Source organism: Mustela nigripes, chromosome 9 (genome assembly GCF_022355385.1).
Source record: "Mustela nigripes isolate SB6536 chromosome 9, MUSNIG.SB6536, whole genome shotgun sequence".
NCBI classification, from domain to species: domain Eukaryota; kingdom Metazoa; phylum Chordata; class Mammalia; order Carnivora; family Mustelidae; genus Mustela; species Mustela nigripes.
The window spans coordinates 68,067,433-68,087,527 of record NC_081565.1 but is presented as its reverse complement, the minus strand read 5'-3'; the positions used below and the strand labels follow the sequence as shown (position 1 = coordinate 68,087,527).

At 38.1% G+C, this 20,095-nt stretch overlaps 1 long non-coding RNA gene and 1 pseudogene across 1 annotated transcript in view; one reads left to right on the top strand and one right to left on the bottom strand.

Annotated features, from left to right (window-relative positions):
- The window catches only part of LOC132024773 (uncharacterized), a 49,352-nt gene that overhangs the window by 2,274 nt on the left and 26,983 nt on the right, over positions 1-20,095 (top strand). The window lies entirely within an intron of this gene.
- On the bottom strand, positions 640-4,612 carry LOC132024924 (ATP synthase subunit ATP5MJ, mitochondrial-like; annotated as a pseudogene).

The window sequence follows — 20,095 nt, the reverse complement described above, 5'->3', positions numbered from 1 at the left end:
ACAGAAATGTATTTTTTTCTTCTTTTTATTTATTGTTCAAATTTCACCTCAAGGAGCAATGGCTCCATGAAACCTTCCTATATATCTTTTCTGTTGAATCATATATGTGAAACTTTCCTATATATTCAATTCTCTTTCATTTGGACTTATATTCTAATTACTGTCTAAATGTCTGTATTTCCCTACTCTACTACCAGATCATAATTATTTGGAGTATTTTCAGTATTACACAGGTCTGTATTCTACACCCTGCCCAGCATATAGTCAGTGCTTTAATAAACACTGAATGAATGTCCAGGTGAGAGGTGATGAAGGCATGAACTAGAGAAGTGACAATGGAAATGGAAAAGGTGGATATGGGGACTGAGGGAGGGGTAAGAGGCAAGGATGTCTTGAAGTTTTTTTTTTCAGGAGGAATGACATTGTGATTATGGTAGCCAGGAAAGAGAGCATTAATGGGGCAGTAGTATTTTGTGTGTGTGTGTGCGGTGCACTTCACAGGCACATTTATTTATGCCACAGAGGGAACAATACATCTACAAGTGTACAGCGATGCTCCATGTTCCCATCTAATCGAGCTTGCTGAAATTTAGAGAGAGACTGATATGCCCTCTGATGTGTACACCCAATTAAACCTAGTTAACACTGATCATGACCAGGTGCAAGGCTCAAAGTTTTCAAAGTTTCATCTTTCTTATCAGCTCTCCTGACTTTATAAATGATGAAACCCATCAACCCCATTTCTATCCAAATATCCTAGTAAACATGGGTATAGTAGGGCTTCACAAGGACCCAAGGTCTTTTTCTTTCTTTCTTTCTTTCTTTGAGAGAGAGAAAGAGAGAGCTTAGTCGCATGAGTTGGGGAGGAGAGGAGCAGAGGAAGAGAGATAATCTTTTTTTTTTTTTTTTTAAAGATTTATTTATTTATTTATTAGACAGAGATCACAAGTAGGCAGAGAGGCAGGCAGAGAGAGAGGAGGAAGCAGGCAGCCTGCTGAGCAGAGAGCCTGATGAGGGGCTCGATCCCAAGACCCCGAGATCATGACCTGAGCCGAAGGCAGAGGCTTAACCCACTGAGCCACCCAGATGCTCCAAAGAGAGAGAATCTTAAGCAGACTCTATGTTTCACACAGAGCCACTGTGGGGCTGGGTCTCACCACCCTGAGATCATGACCTGAACTGAAATTGGGTCAGACGCTTAACTGAATGAACCACCCAGGCGCCCTGGGACTCAGGTATTAATAAGGCTTTGAAGCATCTCAGTGCAGGATACCCTACTCACCATTAGGCCACCCTGACCTGGATGGCCAGTGACTCAGAAATGCCAGTCAGGGCTTGCTTCTCCCCTTTCCTTTCTCTCCTCTTGGGTGGTGGAGTCTGTTTAGCAGAAGCTCACACAGCTTTTAGCTTGGGTCCATATATAACCTTGGCCAAGGAGAATCCCAGAAAAACTAAGAGATGCCATCTCTTCTGCTTCTTTGGTGTAGGCAGGGGAGAAAATGTCCTAATACATCTTGTCATAGTCACCTGTAAACAGGCATCTCCATCAGTAGCAGCACCATCAACTCCTACTGTAAGTGAGGTGGGGTATGCAACTTTGTGGAGGAAGAAAGCCAAGACTCAGGGTCAGTGAAGTGAGCACATATGCCTAATAACACAACAGCTCCGGTACTGGGAATAAAGCTTCACACTGGGATGCCTGGGTGGCTCAGTCGGTTAAGTGCCTGTCTTCAGCTCAGGTCATTAACCCAGAGTCCTGGGATCGAGTCCTGCACTGGGCTCCCTACTCAGTGGGGAGCCTGCTTCTCCCTCTCCCTCTGTTTGCCTCTCTCTCTGCTTGTGCTCTCTTTCCAACTCTAATAAAGAAAATCTTCAGAAACAAATAAAAGCTTCACGTTTGTCAATGCCAATACTTAGGTTAGCGCTGTATCTTGGAGAAAAAAGAGTGAGCTAATAGGAAATGCAAAACAGGAGCACATTTTGCAGAATTCTATAGACAAAACCCTCACTGGGTTCAACATGATTGTATTTTAAGATTTTATGCTCAAAAGACATTAATTAGGCCTTATGAGTAGAAGAAGCGATCAAAACGGTTTGATAGAAACAGGGGGAGGAGCTATAGCAGAGTGCAGCAAGCAGTGATGGGAGAGTTAGGGGCTAGGTCTTTTCCCAAAATGTCGTAATAGCTTGGACCTCTTTTTTCTGGCAACATAAAGGGAGAAGGGAGGATTGTGTATATTAATATTGTATTTCTGTGACATGAAGTGGAAATGGGTAGCAGATTTCTACTGTATCACCATGTTCACGAGGTCAGCATCAAAGGGACTCACTCACATAAATGCTCAGAAATAATTTGTACAGATGAAGGCAGTAGAGCAACAGAACACAGCAGATTTTTAAAGAATAAAGTAATTGGAAGGCCTTGTTTCCTAGATTGCATGGTCAGTTTTCTTTTAGCTTTGTGATTTTATAAGAAGGTATGGATGTTCTTAGTTTAACATGTATCAGTCCCATATTCAGAAGAAGACAGCTTTCCTGTATTGGAAAATAATTTGCCATTTTTCCTGATTATCCTGCCCTGCAGTTTGACAGCATTTTGATGTGCTTTTATATTTTAATAATTTTCAATGAAGTATATTAATTTTGATTATAAATGTCCCCACACACATGCCCGCTGGTGGTAATATTATATGTTTACCTACTCGTTTGTACAGTTTTAGGGGATAATGCATTCTGATAACTTATTAGGATACGTGGCTGGAAAATTCTCATTTTAAAGTAGAATAGTTGTGAAGCAACATTAAAATTTAATTAGAACTGTTCACTGCATTTCATTACGAGGTTAGTCTGTAATTACTAAGCAAGTCCTGGTGTTTACTAATACAGAAGTGACAGCACATAATACTGCTGAATTATTGCCACATTGCTAGAGAAGACAATTGGAAAATGAGGAGCAGATAAAGGCATTGTTTAAAGAGCCTCAGGAGAAAAACACAACCTTAGAGCATAATCTTTATTTCCTTTAACCTTCCTTTTCCCTTGTCCATCTAGGGCAATAAAGGCACATAGACCTCTTCTGTCATATATTAAGTAGCCTACATATAATGCCTCCAGTTGCAATTTTCTCATTTTGCATGAAACCCTCCTCCTGCAAGAGTAGGTGTGAAGTGGGCCTTGGTAGTTACAGTTCTGCGCTGCTCAGATGCCTTGTATGTGGGGAGAAAATACACCTTCAAGTGACTGCCATCCACTGAGGTTTCTAAGAAACTTTAGTCTTTTAAAATAATCGTCATTTATTCCTCTTTAATTAAGATATAAATATTGCATGATGGGAGAGTAACAATGTAAGAAAGCTCTATCAAATGTAACCTGATCCTCCACATCTTGACCAGGGATGTGAGGGTTACAATTTTCGTATACGGGCACACTGAAAAGTTTTTTGAAATTTCCTTTGCACAGACCTCATAATCTTGCTGTTAATGTGATTCCCTGCACCCTTTTCTCCTTCTGCCCAAGACCGCCTCTGTACCTTCACAGTGAATTGAGGCAACCATTTTGGTAATTTGGATGAAAATTCGTTTTGTTTTTTTAAGAGATTTTGTTTATTTATTTGAGAGAGAGAGAGAGCGCCCATGAAAGGAGGTGAGGAGCAGAGGGAGAGGGAGAAGCAGACTAACTGCTGAGGAGGGAGCCCGATGTGGGGCACAATCCATCCTGGGACTCCAGGATCATGACCTGAGCTAAAGGCAGACACTGAACCGACTGAGACACCCACGCGCCCTTGAAAATTACTGTTAATGAAGTCACTCAAACAGTGGGTTTGATTTGTGTGTGTATGTGTGTGTAGTTGGTGCTGGAGCTGGTCTGGTGGGGAGCATTGAGCTGTGGGAATGAGGTAACACCTATGGACTGGATTATCTTGATAAATCACTGAACTGTCCTTTTCATATACCTCTTCACAGGAGAGGGAGAGAGCAGACATTCTTGCCTTGTTTTTGATCTGGGGAGCGTCGGGGTGAGGGAACACGTAATCTTTCATCCTTAACTATGATGTTAGCTGTAGGTGCCTGTATTATTTTGTAGATCGTTGTATCAGTTGGCTAGGGGTGCCGTAACAAAGTACCACAGACTTTATTTTATTTTTTTAAAGTTTTAATGTATTTGTTTGAGTGAGTGGGAAGGAGAGGGAGAGAGAATCTGAAGCAGACTCTGGGCTGAGCCTAAACCAAGAGGGACTCACCTGGGAAATCATGACCTGAGCCTAAACCGAGTTTAGGTTAGCCGCTTAACCCACGGAGCCACCCAGGCGCCCCAGTACCATAGACTTGAAACAGAAATTTATTTCTCGCATTTCTGGAAGGTGGAAGACAGATATCAGGGTATCAGCTTATTTGCTTTCTTCTGAGGCCTCTCCTCTTGGCTTGTACACGGCGACCTTCTCTCTATGTCCTCACCTGCTCTTTCTCTGTGCACGTCTCTGGTATCCTTGTGTCCAAATTTTCTCTTAAGAACTCTATTAGGATTGGATTAGGGCCCATCCTTATGGTCTCATCTTAATTTAATCACTTTTATAAAAAGACCCTATCTCCAAATACAGTCAGGACTTCAACATATGAATTTGGAGGGATGCAGTTCAGCCTATAACATTACCTTCTACCAGGTTAAGGAAGTTCTATTTCAGTTTATGCGGAGTTTTTGTCATGCATGAGTACTGAGTTACATCAAGTGATTTTTTGGGCATAGATTAATAGGATCATGTGGATTTTTTTCTTTAGACTGTTATCATAATGATTACATTGATTTTTGCATAGTAAACTAGTCATGATGTATTACACTTTTTATATCTTGTTGGATTTCATTTTGTAATGTTTTTCATTTTTGCAAAAATACTTATTAAGGTATATTGTTTTCTTTTCTTGTAATGTTTTTGTCTGGTTTTGATATCATGGTAATACCTCATCAATAAGCTGAGAAGTATTTCCTCCTCTTTTATGCAAAACACTATGCAGATTTTGTTATCTCTTCTTTAATTGTTTGGTAGAATTCATCAGTGAAATACTATGAGCCTGGAGATTTCTCTTTCAGAAGGTTTTAAATTACTAATTCAATTTCTTTGAATAGTTATAGGATTTTTCTGGTTATCTCTTTACCTTGAGTGAGATTTGGTAGTTTATGGTTTTTGCAGAAGTGCTTATTTCATCTACATTATTGAATGTATATGTGTAGAGTTATTTGTAGTCTCTTCTTATTCTTCTAATTTCTTAGAATTTGTAGTAATATCCCCCACTTCAGTCCTGATATTGGTAATTTATGAATTCTCTGCTTTTTTCTTTTTTGCACTTGCCAGAGATTTATCAATTATATTGATCTTTTTAAAAGAGCTACCTCTTTGTGTCATTGATACTGTTTCTGTTTTTTATTTCATTGATTACTGATCTTATGTTTATTATTCCCTACCCTGTGCTTACATTGGATTTATTTTTCTCCAGGTGGAGGCTTAGGTTACTAATTAGAGACTTTTTTTTTTTTTTTTATTTCTTTATTTGGCAGAGAGAAATCACAAGTTGTCGGAGAGGCAGGCAGAGAGAGAGAGAGGGAAGCTGAGCAGAGAGCCCGACGCGGGACTTGATCCCAGGACCCTGAGATCATGACACGAGCCGAAAGGCAGTGGCTCAACCCACTGAGCCACCCAGGCGCCCCGAGACTTCTTTTCTAATACGAGTTTTAACTCTTTAAATTTCTAAGTACTGCTTTAGATTCATCTTACAGATTTTGATTTTTTTTCTTTCAGTTGAAAATATTTTAAAATTTCCTTTGAGACCTCTTTCACCCATGCATTATTTAGAAGTATATTGTTTTATTTCCAAGTATCTGTAGATTTTACTGTTACCTTTGTTATTTTTTTCTAGCTTCATTTCATATTGTCAGAGAACATATTTTGTATAATTCAGTTCTTTGAAATTTACTAAGGTTTGTTTTATGACCCATGATATTCTCTGTCTTGGTGAATGTTCAATAATTATGTGAAAGGAATGTATAGTCTGCTGTTGGATGGACTGTTCTATAAACATCAATTAGATTTAGTTGTTTGATGTTGTTCACTTCTTTTATTTTCTTGCTGATTTTATGTCTACTAGTTCTATCGATTACTGAGAGAGTAGTATTGAAGTCTCCATGGATTTTTCTATTTCTCCTTTCAATTCTTTCAGTTTTTGTTGCATGAAGTGTTATTAGATGGATATACATTTGTGGTTGTTATGCGTTCTTGGTGAATTGATCTTTTTATCATTGTGTAATGTCTCTCTTTATCCCTTGTAATTTTCTTTGCTCTGAAGTTTACTTTATTGTTAAAATAGCTATGCTAGCTTTCTTTTATTTAGTGTTTGCATGGTATATTCTTTCTATCTTTTTGCTTTATCCTATCTATATCATTATATTTGAGGTGAATTTGTTATAGACAGCATATGGTCTCATGTTTTTTTATTCTAAATCCATTCATATGTATCTGGAAATCTCTGTCTTTTAATTGGTATATTTAGAACATTTACTCTTATTATAATTATTGACACATTTGGATTGGGTGTACCATTTTATTATTTGTGTTCTATGTTTCCCTTCTAATTTTTACTTGTCTTTTTCCTTTTCCTTTCTTCTTTTGAGCTATTTGAACATATTCTATTAGATTTATATATTGTGTCTTTAGCTATGTATTTTATGTATATTTTTAGTAATTGATCTCAGAATTCTAAAACACATATGTAACTTGCCATATCAGACATTATTCCTTTACAGTTCTCTGGCCTCCTTTTAGTTTTTCTAGCCAGAAATAAGGGGCTTTAGTTATCACAGTCTGCCACACAATTCTCATAATTTACCCACATCTGGGGCCAAACAGCAGGAGGACAGAAAGAGAAAAAACTCAACAAGATTTATCCATTTTCTTGGGAGCACAGCTCCTCTGATAGCAGAGAAAATTTTCCATTCTACAGAATTTCAGGTGTTTGTGGGCCCTGCTGCTGCTGCCACCACCAGCACTGCCACCAATGTGGAATTGCCTGGAGATTGGGACGAGATAGAGCAGAATTTGGAAAAGATAAAAAGGAAAGTAGGAGATTCCTCCCACTCTCCCTGAGTATTAGAAGTCCCTCATTTCATTCCTTGAGCCAATCCTAAAGGGTTTTCCTAGAGAAGTATTTGTTTATTCTTTGGTGTCCACTTCTGGTTTTTGTCTGGATTGTATCTGGGCTGAGAGGTATTCATGGAAATCTCCTCCCACCAGTCCCCCTGCTGGGCTGGTTGGTCCTTCAAACTCTGCTCTTCTTTCCCAATCTGCCTGCTACTATTGACTTTTCAGAGTCCTCAAATAGCTGCTCCATGCATTCTCTCCAGGTTTTATATATCCATTCTGTGGCAGAGACAGAATGGAGTGAGCTTATTTCATTTTATTCAGAACTAGAACTTTTATATGTAACTTTTCAGTTTGATCTACAAGGTTCCAGGGCAGGTAATTTATTGCCACAGCGGTCTTTATGGTAAATATATGAAATACATTTGACCTACTGTTTTTGTTCCAATGGTAATAGAAGCCTTGGTGGTTACAGAAACAATTCAGAAAGGAGACAACGCTTACTCCTTCCCTTCCCACCCAACTATATTTGCACTTTGACAATACCTGCCAAAGATGCCCTTTGTGAGTGGTGTTATGAGACTTTGGGGACAAATAGATTCCAGGTAAACTTGGAAAGTTGGTCAAAGATGTCATGAAGGTCCCAGCCTCTCCTCTCTGCAGACTTTGCCACCTTTAGTGGCCCTATGACACTCACTTCTTCATGCAGAATTTTTTAAATTTCTGGAATGGATAAATTGGGTCCAATCACATGTGTCAACTCTTATGAATGTGCTGTGTTGAAAGTATTATGTCTAAGTTCAGAAGGAAATTGTGTAGGGTTCTGTTGTGATGCCTGTAAGGGTCTGTGAAAGGTAATGATGTTCTGTTGTGTTATCTGTTAACCTTCTTCTCACATGAAATCTTCTTTGCAATAAGATGTGCTATTGTCAGATATATTTTTTGTATACATCTAGGATCATTAACTTCCTTTATCTCACATCTTTTCTATTATTGTTCCACTCTCTGATAGTGGAGTGAAGCCCTGGTCATCTGTTAAAGGGATTTCTTTTTTTTTTTTTTCCCCTCAAATTTATTTGACACAGAGAGAGAGAGAGACAACACAAGTAGGCAGAGAGGCAGGCAGAGGGGGAGGAGGAAGCAGGCTCTTGGCAGAGCAGAGAGCCTGATGTGGGGCTGGATCCCAGGACCCTGAGATCAGGACCTGAGCTGAAGGCAGAGGCTTAACCCACTGAGCCACACAGGCGCCCCTGTTAAAGGGATTTCTAAGACAAGTGAGCAGTTGTAGGAAATTTTCAGGGAGAGGAAATTAATGGGTATTGGTGAGAAGTTCTTCCCTTGACTCCTGTCATGATTCCTTGTACATCCAATATGGCTAGTCACGGCGATCTGAGTGTAATAACAAGTGAGCCTTCCCTGATGGGAAGAGATGGACAGGCTCAAAGGATGGGGCAGGCAAATGATGTAGTGTTAGCTATGTCTTAGGAGGGTCAATGGCTGCTGTTTCTTTCTTCTTTCAAAAATTTTCCTTTGAAAAAGACCCACATCTTGCTAGTGCAGTCTAAGGAGACTTAACCTTTGTGCAGGCAGGGGAAAAGCTTCTGACTGGCGAGAGCCTAACTGACATGGCTATAGGTGAGCCAGCTTAGAAGAGTGACTTAAACTAACTTTGGAATAACACACGTCTGGCTTTGAATCTTGGATTTACAACTTACCAGTTGTGAGGCTGAGAGTAAGCTGCTACCTCTCTGAGCCTCAGTTTCCTCAACTGCAAAATACGATAATAATGTTTACCCACTTCCCTCTCTGTGTGATTATAGAGACCAACTGATATAATCTGAAGGAAAAAATGCCTGGCATTGGCAGAAGGTCCTCAGCAAATGTTAGCTTTTTATTATTCTTAGATTGTGTTGTGGATGTCAAAGAGTCATTGCTCACCTTGGTTCTCCTGTCTAATGGGGTGCAAGCAGGGACAAAATCATGGGTGTGACCTTTCTTGGATAGGCAGAGGAGTCATCATGTTTTTCATATTGAAACTTAATCAGTCTATTAAGTCAAATGTTACCAGAGCTAACAATGATATACTTTTTTAGCAACTGCCATGACATTCAGAACAACTTTTAATTGTGAGTCTTTTTCTTTAAAACAAAAATTCATATAAGCAAATGCTACTATTTCAAGGAAATCCTTCGAGGGACTTTAATTGACACATGTAAATGCTGTAGTTCAATTTGCATTTAAATAGGAATTCTTAATATTTCTTTTTAAATGGGTTTTTTTCACTCTTATAAAACTAAAAATTGATTTTTTCTTTTTAGAAAAATGGGTACCTACTAGGGTTCATGGTTAAGCAGTGTGGTGCAGCTGTTCTTTTATTTCTCCCACTCAGTGTGGAAATAGCCTTACCAGAGCAAGGCAGAAGTGAACAATAGAAATAATATTTTTTAAAAATGTGCTTCTGCACAGGATTGATCAGTAGTTTAGCAAAGATTGACATCAGCATGGCATTCTTTCCATAAATGCACAAGACTGCACAGAAAAATCCTCCCTATTTACAAGTACAGTCAACTTCCATCTTTGATTTCTCCTTAATACCATAGTAACTCTCTTAAAATGCACTGCAGGGATGGTCTTTCTTTGCCTTTCTTCCCTCTAAAGAGGGATCAGAGTGTTCCCTAAAAAAGACTCTGGTAATGGAGCTTGGGAGGTAGAATTCTCATCTGGAAATTATTACCGAAGTAGCCTCGAACAGGTGTTTGGCACATGTTCCCAGGCGCCTAAGAAGGGGAATCAGAGTGTGGAGTTTGGAATTTATTGAGGTTCCTTACTCAAGTCTGACTCTAGGTCTGCTAATGGTCAGCAGCAGGAAATACTAGGTGCTCACCCAAATCATTCTGGGCACATAGCTAGACTACAGTTTCCTGCCTGCCTTGTAGTTCAGTGTGGTTGCATTTCTAAGTTTTATCCAAAATTTAGAAGTCCTACTTCCAAACTTGGTCCATATAAGCCTTCTACATGGTCTTTGCTCTTTTCTCCTTCTGGCTGCTTAGAGCGAAGTGACTCTCAGGGCAACCTTGGAAGCCATGTGTTGAAGATGGCAGCACCTCCATAAGCTTGGGCTTCCCAAACAACTCTTCTGCCAACCTTTTCACTTGCTCAGTACTGTTTTATGCTCAAGAAATAAACGTCTGTTGAGATTGAGCCATTATACATGTGGGGATTTATTTGTTATAGCAGTTAACCTATCCTAACTCTAACTTACTCTTTTTCTACAGTTTAAGTTACTGTACATGTTTAAACATGGGCTATGAATTCTGCTCACACAGAACCAGTACTCCATTAAGCATATAGTGTAATAGTTAGTCCTCCTGCAACCCCTTCCTTGGGAATGTGAGGTCTAGAATATTGTCCAGTAATGCTAACGTAATTCTTTCTCAGAATATCTGGCATTTCGGAGCGCCTGGGTGGCTCGGTGGGTTAAAGCCTCTGCCTTCAGCTCAGGTCATGGTCCTGAGGTCCTGGGATTGAGCCCCGTGTCGGGCTCTCTGCTCAGCCAGGGAGCCTGCTTCCTCCTCTTTCTCCTCTCTCTCTGCTTGCCTCTCTGCCTCCTTGTGATCTTTGTCTGTCAAATAAATAAAAAAAATAAAAATCTTTAAGAATATCTGGCATTTCTATCCCACCAAATCACTTTAAGGGCTTTTCTCTTCTTGAAAACAGTCACAATTTATTCAACCACCCATTCATTTTTATCACTTGATGAATAAATCTCCCATTTGTTTATCTGTTCTCAAAAATGTTCCAGACAAGGAAGACAGTTTACAAGATGAATAAAACACAACAAAATGTTCTGGAACACTGAAAAGGAATTAAAAAAAATAAAAAATTTAAAAAATGCAACAAAATGGCCTACAAAAACCAGGAGTGAAGTTAGAAAGGAAAATAAGGGTAAAATCAACAAAATAGAGTTAGGAATATTGCTAACATACTTAACAATTGTGAACATAGTTGACCTCACTAGCTCCTGCCTCTCTGACATCTTCCTCATGAAGCTGCTTCTGGCTGCTTTCTTTCTTCTCCTTCAAAAATCCTAATTTCTTGGGAGAACCATTTCTTTAAACATTTCCTGGTGGCCCCAAGTTTCCATCTTCCCCTATGGGATCTTCGAGGGCTTCTTATGCCCTTAGATTTCCTTTAAGCAGTCGGACAATTGGATGTGGGAAGACTTAACTTGGGAGGTCATTTTTCTTTTCTTTCCTTTTTAAAAAAGATTTATTTATTTATTTGAGAGAGAGAGAGAGAGAGAGAGAGAGAGAGAACATGAGCAGGAGGGGCATAGGGAGAAGGAGAGAGAGAATCTCAAGCAGACTCCACACTGAGTGCAGAGACCAGGGTGAGGCTTGATCTCATGATCCTGAGATTATGACCTGAGTTGGAACCAAGAGTTGGATGCTTAAACAACTGTGCCATTCAGGTGCCCCAGGAAGTCATTTTTCTTATCACTTGTGAGGCTGGTTATTTTTTCATATATTGTACTTATTTTCCATTTATATTTCTTCCTTTGTGAGTTTTATTTTATTTTTATTTATTTTTTAAAAAGATTTTATTTATTTATGTGACAGAGAGAGATCACAAGTAGGCAGAGAGAGAGAGAGAGAGAGAGAGAGAGAGAGAGAGGAGGAAGCAGGCTCCTTGCCAAGCAGAGAGCCCAGTGTGGGACGTGATCCCAGGACCCTGAGATCATGACCAGAGACGAAGGCAGAGGCTTAACCCACTGAACCACCCAGGTGCCCCACTTTGTGAGTTTTAACTTCTAATCTATTAAGATTTTTCTATTAGATCTCTTTTTTTAAAAAAAATTGATGTACAGGATTTGCATGTGAGCAATATTAATCATGTTTTTAATATTTATGTTACAAATATTTTTCCCATGATGTATATAAGTTACATATTTGAATTTCTTTTCTTTTCTTTAAATCTTTATTTTTTTTGAGCAGTTATAGGTTAACTGAAAAATTGAGGGAAAGGTACAGAGATTTCTCGTAAACCCCCCTGCTCTCATATATGTATTGTCTCCCCCATTACCAAAGTGGTACATTTATTACATTGATGAACCAACATTGACATTGATACATCATTATCACTTCAATTCCATGGTTTACATTAGGTTTCACTCTTGGTGTTGTACATGGCTTTTAACAAATGTGCCGTGACATGTATCCATCATTTTATTATCATGCAGAGTATTTTCAGTGCACTAAAAATCCTCTGTGCTCTGCCTACTCATCCCACTTCTCCCAGACCCTTGCAACCATTGATCTTTATACTGTCTCCATAGTTTTTTCCTTTTCCAGAATGTCATATAGTTGGAATCATACAGTATGTAGCCTTCCCAGGTTAGCTATTTTCACTTATGAATATACATTTAAAGTTTCTTCCATGTCTGTTCATGTCTTGATAGCTCGCTTCTTTTAGTCCTGAGTAATATTCTGCTGTCTGGATGTACCAGTTTATTTATCCATTCACCTACTGAAGGACATCTTGGTTGCTTCCAAGTTTTGGCAATATGAATAAAGCTGCGATAAACATCCATGTGATGATTTTTGTGCAACATGTTTTCAGCTCTTTTGGGTAAACACCAAGGAGGATGATTGCTGGATCATATGGTAAAAGTATGTTTAGTTTTGTAAGAAACTGCCAACCTGTCTTCCAAAGTGACTGTACCATTTTGCATTTTCCAGCAATGTATGAGAGTTTTTGTACTCTAATCCTTGCCAGCATTTGGTGTTGTCAGTATTCTGGATTTTGTCCATTCTAATAGAGATATAGTGGTATTTTATTGATTTTTAAGTTTGCATTTTCCTAATGTCATCTTTTCATATGCTTATTTGTCACCTATGTATTTTCTTTGGTGAGAGAAAATTTCTGTTAAAGTCTTTGGCTCGTTTTTAAATTGGGTTTTTGTTTTATACTACTGAATTTGAAATGGTCTTCATATTTTTGGATAAGTCCTTTATGAAATGTATCTTTTGCAAATATTTTCTCCAGACTATACCTTGTCATTTCATTTTCTTGACATTGTCTTTTACAGAACAGACATTTTCAATTTTAATGAAGTCCAGCTTATCAAGTATTTCTTTCACAGATTGTTGGTGCTGAATCTAAAGAGGCAGCATAGTACCAAAGGTCATTTAGGCTTTCTCCTATGTTATCTTCTGGGAGCTTTATAGTTTTGCCTTTTACATTTAGGTTTATGCCTGTTTTAAGTTAAATTTTTAAACAAAATATTTATTTATTTATTTTGGAGAGAGAGAGAAAAAAAAACAGGTGTGCATTTGAACTGGGGAAGGAGGAGAGGGAGAGGGAGAATCTCAAGTAGACTCTCCCACTGAGTGTTGCGCCTATCCAGGGCTCGATCTCAAGACCCTGAGATCATGACCTGAGCCAAAATCAAGAGTCTGACATGTAACTGACTGAGCCACCAGGCACCCAAGTTTATAATTTTTATTATTATTTTTTTTTGGCAAGTGGATATCCAATTTTCCCAGCACCCCTTGTTGAAAAGCTTATCTTTGCTTCATTGTATAACTTCTCTCTCTTTCTCAAAGATCAGTTGACTATATTTGTGTGGCTCTATTTCTGGGCTCTTTATTCTGTTTCATTAATCAATTTTTCTATTCCTTTGCCAATACCACACATCTTGATTATTATAACTTTATAGTAAGTCTTGGAATTGGGTAATGTCAGTCCTCCAGCTTTGCTTTTCTCCTTCTTTATTGATTTGGCTATTATGGATCTTTTACCTCTCCTCATACACTTTGGAATGATCATATTTTGCGCACTATAGGTAAGGTGTTTTTCTCCCCCCTGGTTTCTTTTAGGACTTCTTCAACTTTGATTTGGGCTGGAGTTGGATATTTCCCTTTCCTCAGGAAAGAGGTGATGATATTCCAGGCTAGATTCTTGTTAAGTTTCTCCTGAGGGCAAGCATGGTTGAGATGAGAGTACTCTGGCCCGTTTCAGGGGTTCCTTTTCCCTTTCCCCTACCGGAAGCATGAGGGGATTTCTCTTTGATATTTACTGTGAGAATCTGGTCAAACTTCTGGAGGTAGATCTCACAAAACTGTGGGGGTACCCCCTATGACTGGGTCCCCTGCTGTTTTACCCTCAGATCTTGCACACTGAGCCTCCAGCAATTTGTCAATTACAGTTCAGATTTTCTTACTTTGGGACTGTTTCCCATGATGGTTTCCACTTGTGAGCCTGCTCTCTCAAGCCATGACTTCTTGTGTTCCTCAGCCTGTGTCTCCAATCTTGGTGACAATGGTTTGTTCTGTGTTCTCATCGCTCTTAGGGATCTTGTAAGTCATTATTTTTTCAGGGGTGCCTGGGTGGCTCAGTGGGTTAAGCCTCTGCCTTCAGGTTGGGTCATGATCTCAGGGTCCTGCGGTCGAGCCCCATGTCAGGCTCTCTGCTTGGTGGGGAGCCTGCTTCCCCCTCTCTCTCTGCCTTCTTGTGATCTCTCTCTCTCTCTGTCAAATAAATAAATGAAATCTTAAAAAAAAAAAAAAGTCATTATTTTTTCAGTTCGTTCTGCTTTTTTTTTGTTGTTAGGATGGAGTAGGGACTTCCAGACTCCTTACATGCAGAACCAGAAACCAGAAGTCAAGTTGTTATTTATACTTCCTAAAAAATTACTTCACATTTCTTATTTGTACAGGTGATACATTATATATTCCTATAAAAATTAAAAGAATACAATTACATAAGGAAAGTACTCCCTTTTAACCTTCCTTCCTAGGTTGTCATTTCATTTCCCTCCTTGGGGGAAAAAACCACTTATCTATTGTGTTGGTGTGTATCCTTTGAGATATTTAATTTTCTACACACTCACATTTAAATGTTTGTATAGGAATTGCATAAGTATATATGCAAAAAGAGGATCAGGTTGTATGTATTATCCTGTTACTTACTCTTTCACTTAATGTATGTTTGGAGAATCTTCCATGTTGTATATCGAGATATACCTAAAAAAATTGCTACACAATATTCCATTACATTGATATATTAGAGTTTACTTAACCATCCTTTTCTTTATTGTTGCTTCGGTTGTTTCTAATTTTTTGTTGTTATAAGTGATACTACAAAATATTCTTCATTCTACTTTGAACAGTTTGGGAAGCATTTCTATAAGGTAAATATCCAGAAGAGGAATTGCTGGGTATTTTAAACATTTAAATTTTTTTTTTTTTTACAAATCTGATGGGTAAAAAAATGTCCCTATGTTGTTTTAACATACATTTCATTAATTCCTAGTGAGATTGAGCATTTTTCAAATATTTATTGGCCATTTGTAATTTTTGGATTCTGTAATATTGATCTTTTGCTTTATGTGTTATGAATATTTTCCTTCTGTGTCTTTGTTTATGGTGTCTTTTATGGTTAGGTTTTTCTGTTTTATGAAACCAGGTCTGCCAATTTTTCATTTTTTTCACCTTTGGCTTAAGAAAATCTTCCTTACCAGGGTGACTTGGTAGTTCAGTTGGTTCAACATCTGCCTTCAGATCAGGTCATGATCCCATTGTCCTGGGATCGAGTCCGCATGGGGCTCCATTGTCAGTGGGGGGCCTGCTTCTCCCTCTGCCTCTCCCCTCTTGCTTGTGCTCTCTCTCCCTTGCTTTCTCTCTCTCAAATAAATAAATAGTCTTTTAAAAAAATGTTAAAAAAGGAGAAAATCTTCCTTACCCTTAGCCTACAAATATATTCTCTTAGTTTTCTTCCAAATAAAAATGTTTAAGAGAGGCAGAAATGACTAACTGTTCAGTAAGCTCTTTTCCTTTTCCTCCTGAGCGCTCAGCCAGACTATATCCCAACCTTCCTTGAGACTGGGTGTGGTCATGCTATTGAGATCTGCCTAATGGAATGTGGACAAAGTACCATCTTCTTCCACCAACCTGTGTGATCTTTTATGCTCTTTTATTTTTTGGTTGGCTGCAATGGACACAGTCCTCAGGGAGAAATGGGGAGCTATGTATTAAAGGCAGTGAAACCACTATATGGAAGTTGCCTGGATCTGAATCACTCCTTGAAGAAGAGCTAGTTGATCAAAAACACTTGTTTTGACTTTTATGTGAATTTTAAGCCACTGAGATTTGGGGATTTATCTGTTACAGCCACTCACTTATCTTAACTAATGTATATTTGTATATATTTCTAATATGGTCTTCTTTTTTTAAAAGTTTTTTTAATTTTTCAAAGATTTTATTTATTTATTTGGCTGACAGAGACACAGTGAGAGGGGGAACATAAGCAAGGGGAGTGTGAGAGGGAGAAACAGGCTTCCCACTGAGCAGGGAGCCTGTTGTGGGGCTTGGTCCCAGGACCCTGGGATCATGACTTGCCAAAGGCAGAGGCTTAACCAACTGAGCCACCCAGGCACTCCTAATATGTTCTTCTTTAATACACATGATAAATAATTGTTATGTTTGGTATGAGATAAGGATCTGAGTTCTCCCTTCTCCAAATGGATAGTCAGCTTTGAGGGATTCTTTGTCTTTTCTCTATCTATATAAAATGTTATCATTGAGCATGTATTTGACTGCACTATATATTATTTACAATTTTCAACCAGTTATGACCTCTAAAAACAGTTTAACAGGAATCAGTTTAATATTTGATCCTCTTAAACATATTGGACTTTTTATTCTTGCTTGTCAATCTATGTTTATTTATCGGTAGAATACTGTTTTAATTACTGTAGCTTTATAGTATATTTTTACATCAGGTAAGACAAGATGAGCTTAAAATCATTGGTCAAGTTCTATAAAAAGCCCTGGTGGGATTTTGAGGAGAATTACATTAAATTTACATAGATTAATTTTTTTTTTTGAGAATCAATACCTCTATAATAATAGTTTGCTAATTGGGGAGTGTGAATATAAATAAGCCAGATAAAACTTGTTCACAAATAATTAGAAATGTGTAAATCAGAGCTCTAGGGAAGCCAGAGGTTTAATGGCCACTGTTTATATCTTTCTAAACTATGGGCATTAAGGGCAATTTACCCACCATGGCATCCTAAACTTTAAGCTGTACCTGATTTCCTATGGTGTCTGTAAGGGAGAAAGAGAGCTGTGGTACATTTATTTTATTAATTTTCTGTGTTTCTCCACTAGACTATAAGTACCGTAAAGTTAGGACTTTGCCTTCTTTATTCATTGTGGTATCTCCAGTGGATAGGTCAGACCCTATCCTTAATAAGGACCCAGATCCTTAATAAGGAATCCTACCAAAAGAAGGAAAGAATGAATATGAAGATCTGAGCCCTTAATGAAGATGGTGGTTTACACGTGATACATAAAATATAGGTCATAGCATAAGGGTGTCTATTTCTTCTGGCTTGTACTATGTTTTCATAGCTCTGTCTACTGAGCCATGCCGGTTTGTTAGGGAAAATGGTGTATACATGGCAGTGATGATTAAAACATTTGCAAGCATAGCCTTAGAATAAATATTGTAACAAGCACACAAGGTTACTCATTGCAACATTGTTTGCAGTAGCAAAAGACTGAAAAGAGCCTAAATGTAAGACTACTGAAATGGTTAAAAAATCCAAACAACTATGGCATATGCATACTATGGAATACCATGCAGCTGTTACAAAACAAAAACAAAAGAAAAACTGATATGGAAAGATCTCTATTATAAACTACATTGTTAAGTTAAAAAAAAGTGCAGAGCAGACTATATAATATACAATCTTTTTTTTAGTATATGTGCTGCCGAAGCGAGCACTAATATACAATCTTTTATGGAAAAAAGGGGAAGAAATAAAAATACATATATACATTTGTTTCTAGATGCATTAAAAAAAACCTTAGGAGAATTAAAAGAAAATAAAAGAAATTACCGGTTGGAGCAGTGATAGGAACTGGGGTGAGTGTGACACTCTTCACTGTTTATTTTTATATATTTTTTGATTCTTGAACCAGGTGAATATATTACCACTTAAAAATGAAATAAAATATCACATAAGAAAAATAAATGAGAAGGATAATGATCATATTTCATCTAAGAAGTTCTATCCATTTGTTGGTACAACAAAGAAATGAAAATTACTTTGGATTTGTCCATGGAGGAACTGCACTTAAAGAAATGGGAGTCTTTGGTGTAGCTGTCAGGTATTTGCAGGAATAACGCAGAAGGCGGGAGTGGCAGCGGTGGAGGGGGTGGTGGCCACAGCAGCCAGATCAGATGTACATTTCCCTTGTTGGGTCCCTCTCATTTGGGAAGTTGTTCTGTACCAGGCTGTTCGGGTCAAAGTGCTTTTGTTCTTCAGTTCAGACTATAAAGCTCAGTGTACATCAAATCATTTTAGCAAAGCTTCTGTTTTGATGCAGTGTTTCAGCCTCTCCTCTTGGTCTAAGTTGGATCAACTAAATATCTCTTAAAAATTTCAAGGCAAATTGGCTTCAGATGACTAATGAGTGACTTGCCCACAGCTCACTTATTCACCAAAATAATTAAATTAATAAATTAACAAATTATGGAATTGCAAATATGAACAGTCTCGCTGCCTTGGCCTGGTTCAGTCAACTTCCTCATTAATTTTGAGCATCCTTCTGATGTGGTTGTAAATCATTGTCTTTTAAATTAATTTGTGGATGGAGTTAATAAGCCTCATTTATAGTGCTTGCTTTTTTTTTTTTTAAACAGCTTCTAAAAAAAAGACATCATTATCAGAAAGTATTATTTGTTATGAACTGTATCAAGAGAATTTATATTAATTCAGCCAATATCTTTTTTAAAAATATTTTATTTATTTATTTGACAGAGATCACAAGTAGGCAGAGAGGCAGGCAGAGAGAGAGGAGGAAGCAGGCTCCCCGCTGAGCAGGGAGCCTGATGCGGGGCTCGATCCCAGGACTCTGAGATCATGACCTGAGCAGAGGCTTTAAGGCACTGAGCCACCCAGGCAAGCCAGCCAATATCTTTTAAATTACAGTGAAAGATTTAATTTAAAACCAAAGCTACATAATGTAGATTCAATACTAATTGTGAAAGTTCTCTGAAGTGCCTCATACAAGTGAATGGTATTGTTATTTATTTATTTATTTTTTTTGCCATGCATTGAAATATAAAAAATATTTTAAAAAGGTAGAAAATGACATAGAAGATAAATGGGCAATTCAGGTTGAGGAAGATGGATGAAAGTAGTTCTAATAGACATAATCAGCTTTTAGCTAGGTAGAAAGGCGCCACAGACATTTGGGTTATTAACTGACACCAACCACTTGGTAATCATGCTTCTAATGAGAGTGAGCACTAATGGCTCAAGGAACTGTGAGTCAAATTATGAAGTTTTATTAAAACGTTTTCCCCATTTGTCTTCAATTATTTAGATCCAATCTAATTTTCCTTCAAAATTAAAGTTTGGGGTTCAAGCTAATTTATGTGACTGGACATTTAAAAATAGATGTCCTTTCTACCTGTCTGTAAGGTCACCGAAAAACAGTTTGGTACGTTTCCACAGAATTGCTGTTGAAACACAACCATTTCCCCCCCTAAACTTATGAAAATAACATGCAATAGAAGAAGCATAATTGAAGCTTTGTCCCTGAACACCAAAATTTAGAGAGCCTCCAAATGACCTTTTCCTCACTCTCCTACCCCACCTGCTACTCTAATTACTCTAATTACTTCTTAGTAGCTATAGCAAGCTCCCTTTCACTTTTACTCTAACCCTTTGCCCATTGGACACAGACAAAGCCAAGAACCAAGGTCAGAGTCTGGGTGAATAAGATATTCAGGGTCCAGAGGAAAAATACATATCCAGCATTTTGGGTAATTATCACAGAACTATCCCTAAATCTCAGAGGCCATTCAAGAAATGACCCCTTCCTGGGATCTGGACGTTGGTGACTTATTTTATTTTGATGTGCAGCCCCTGGATATCATTCAGCATTGTTCAGG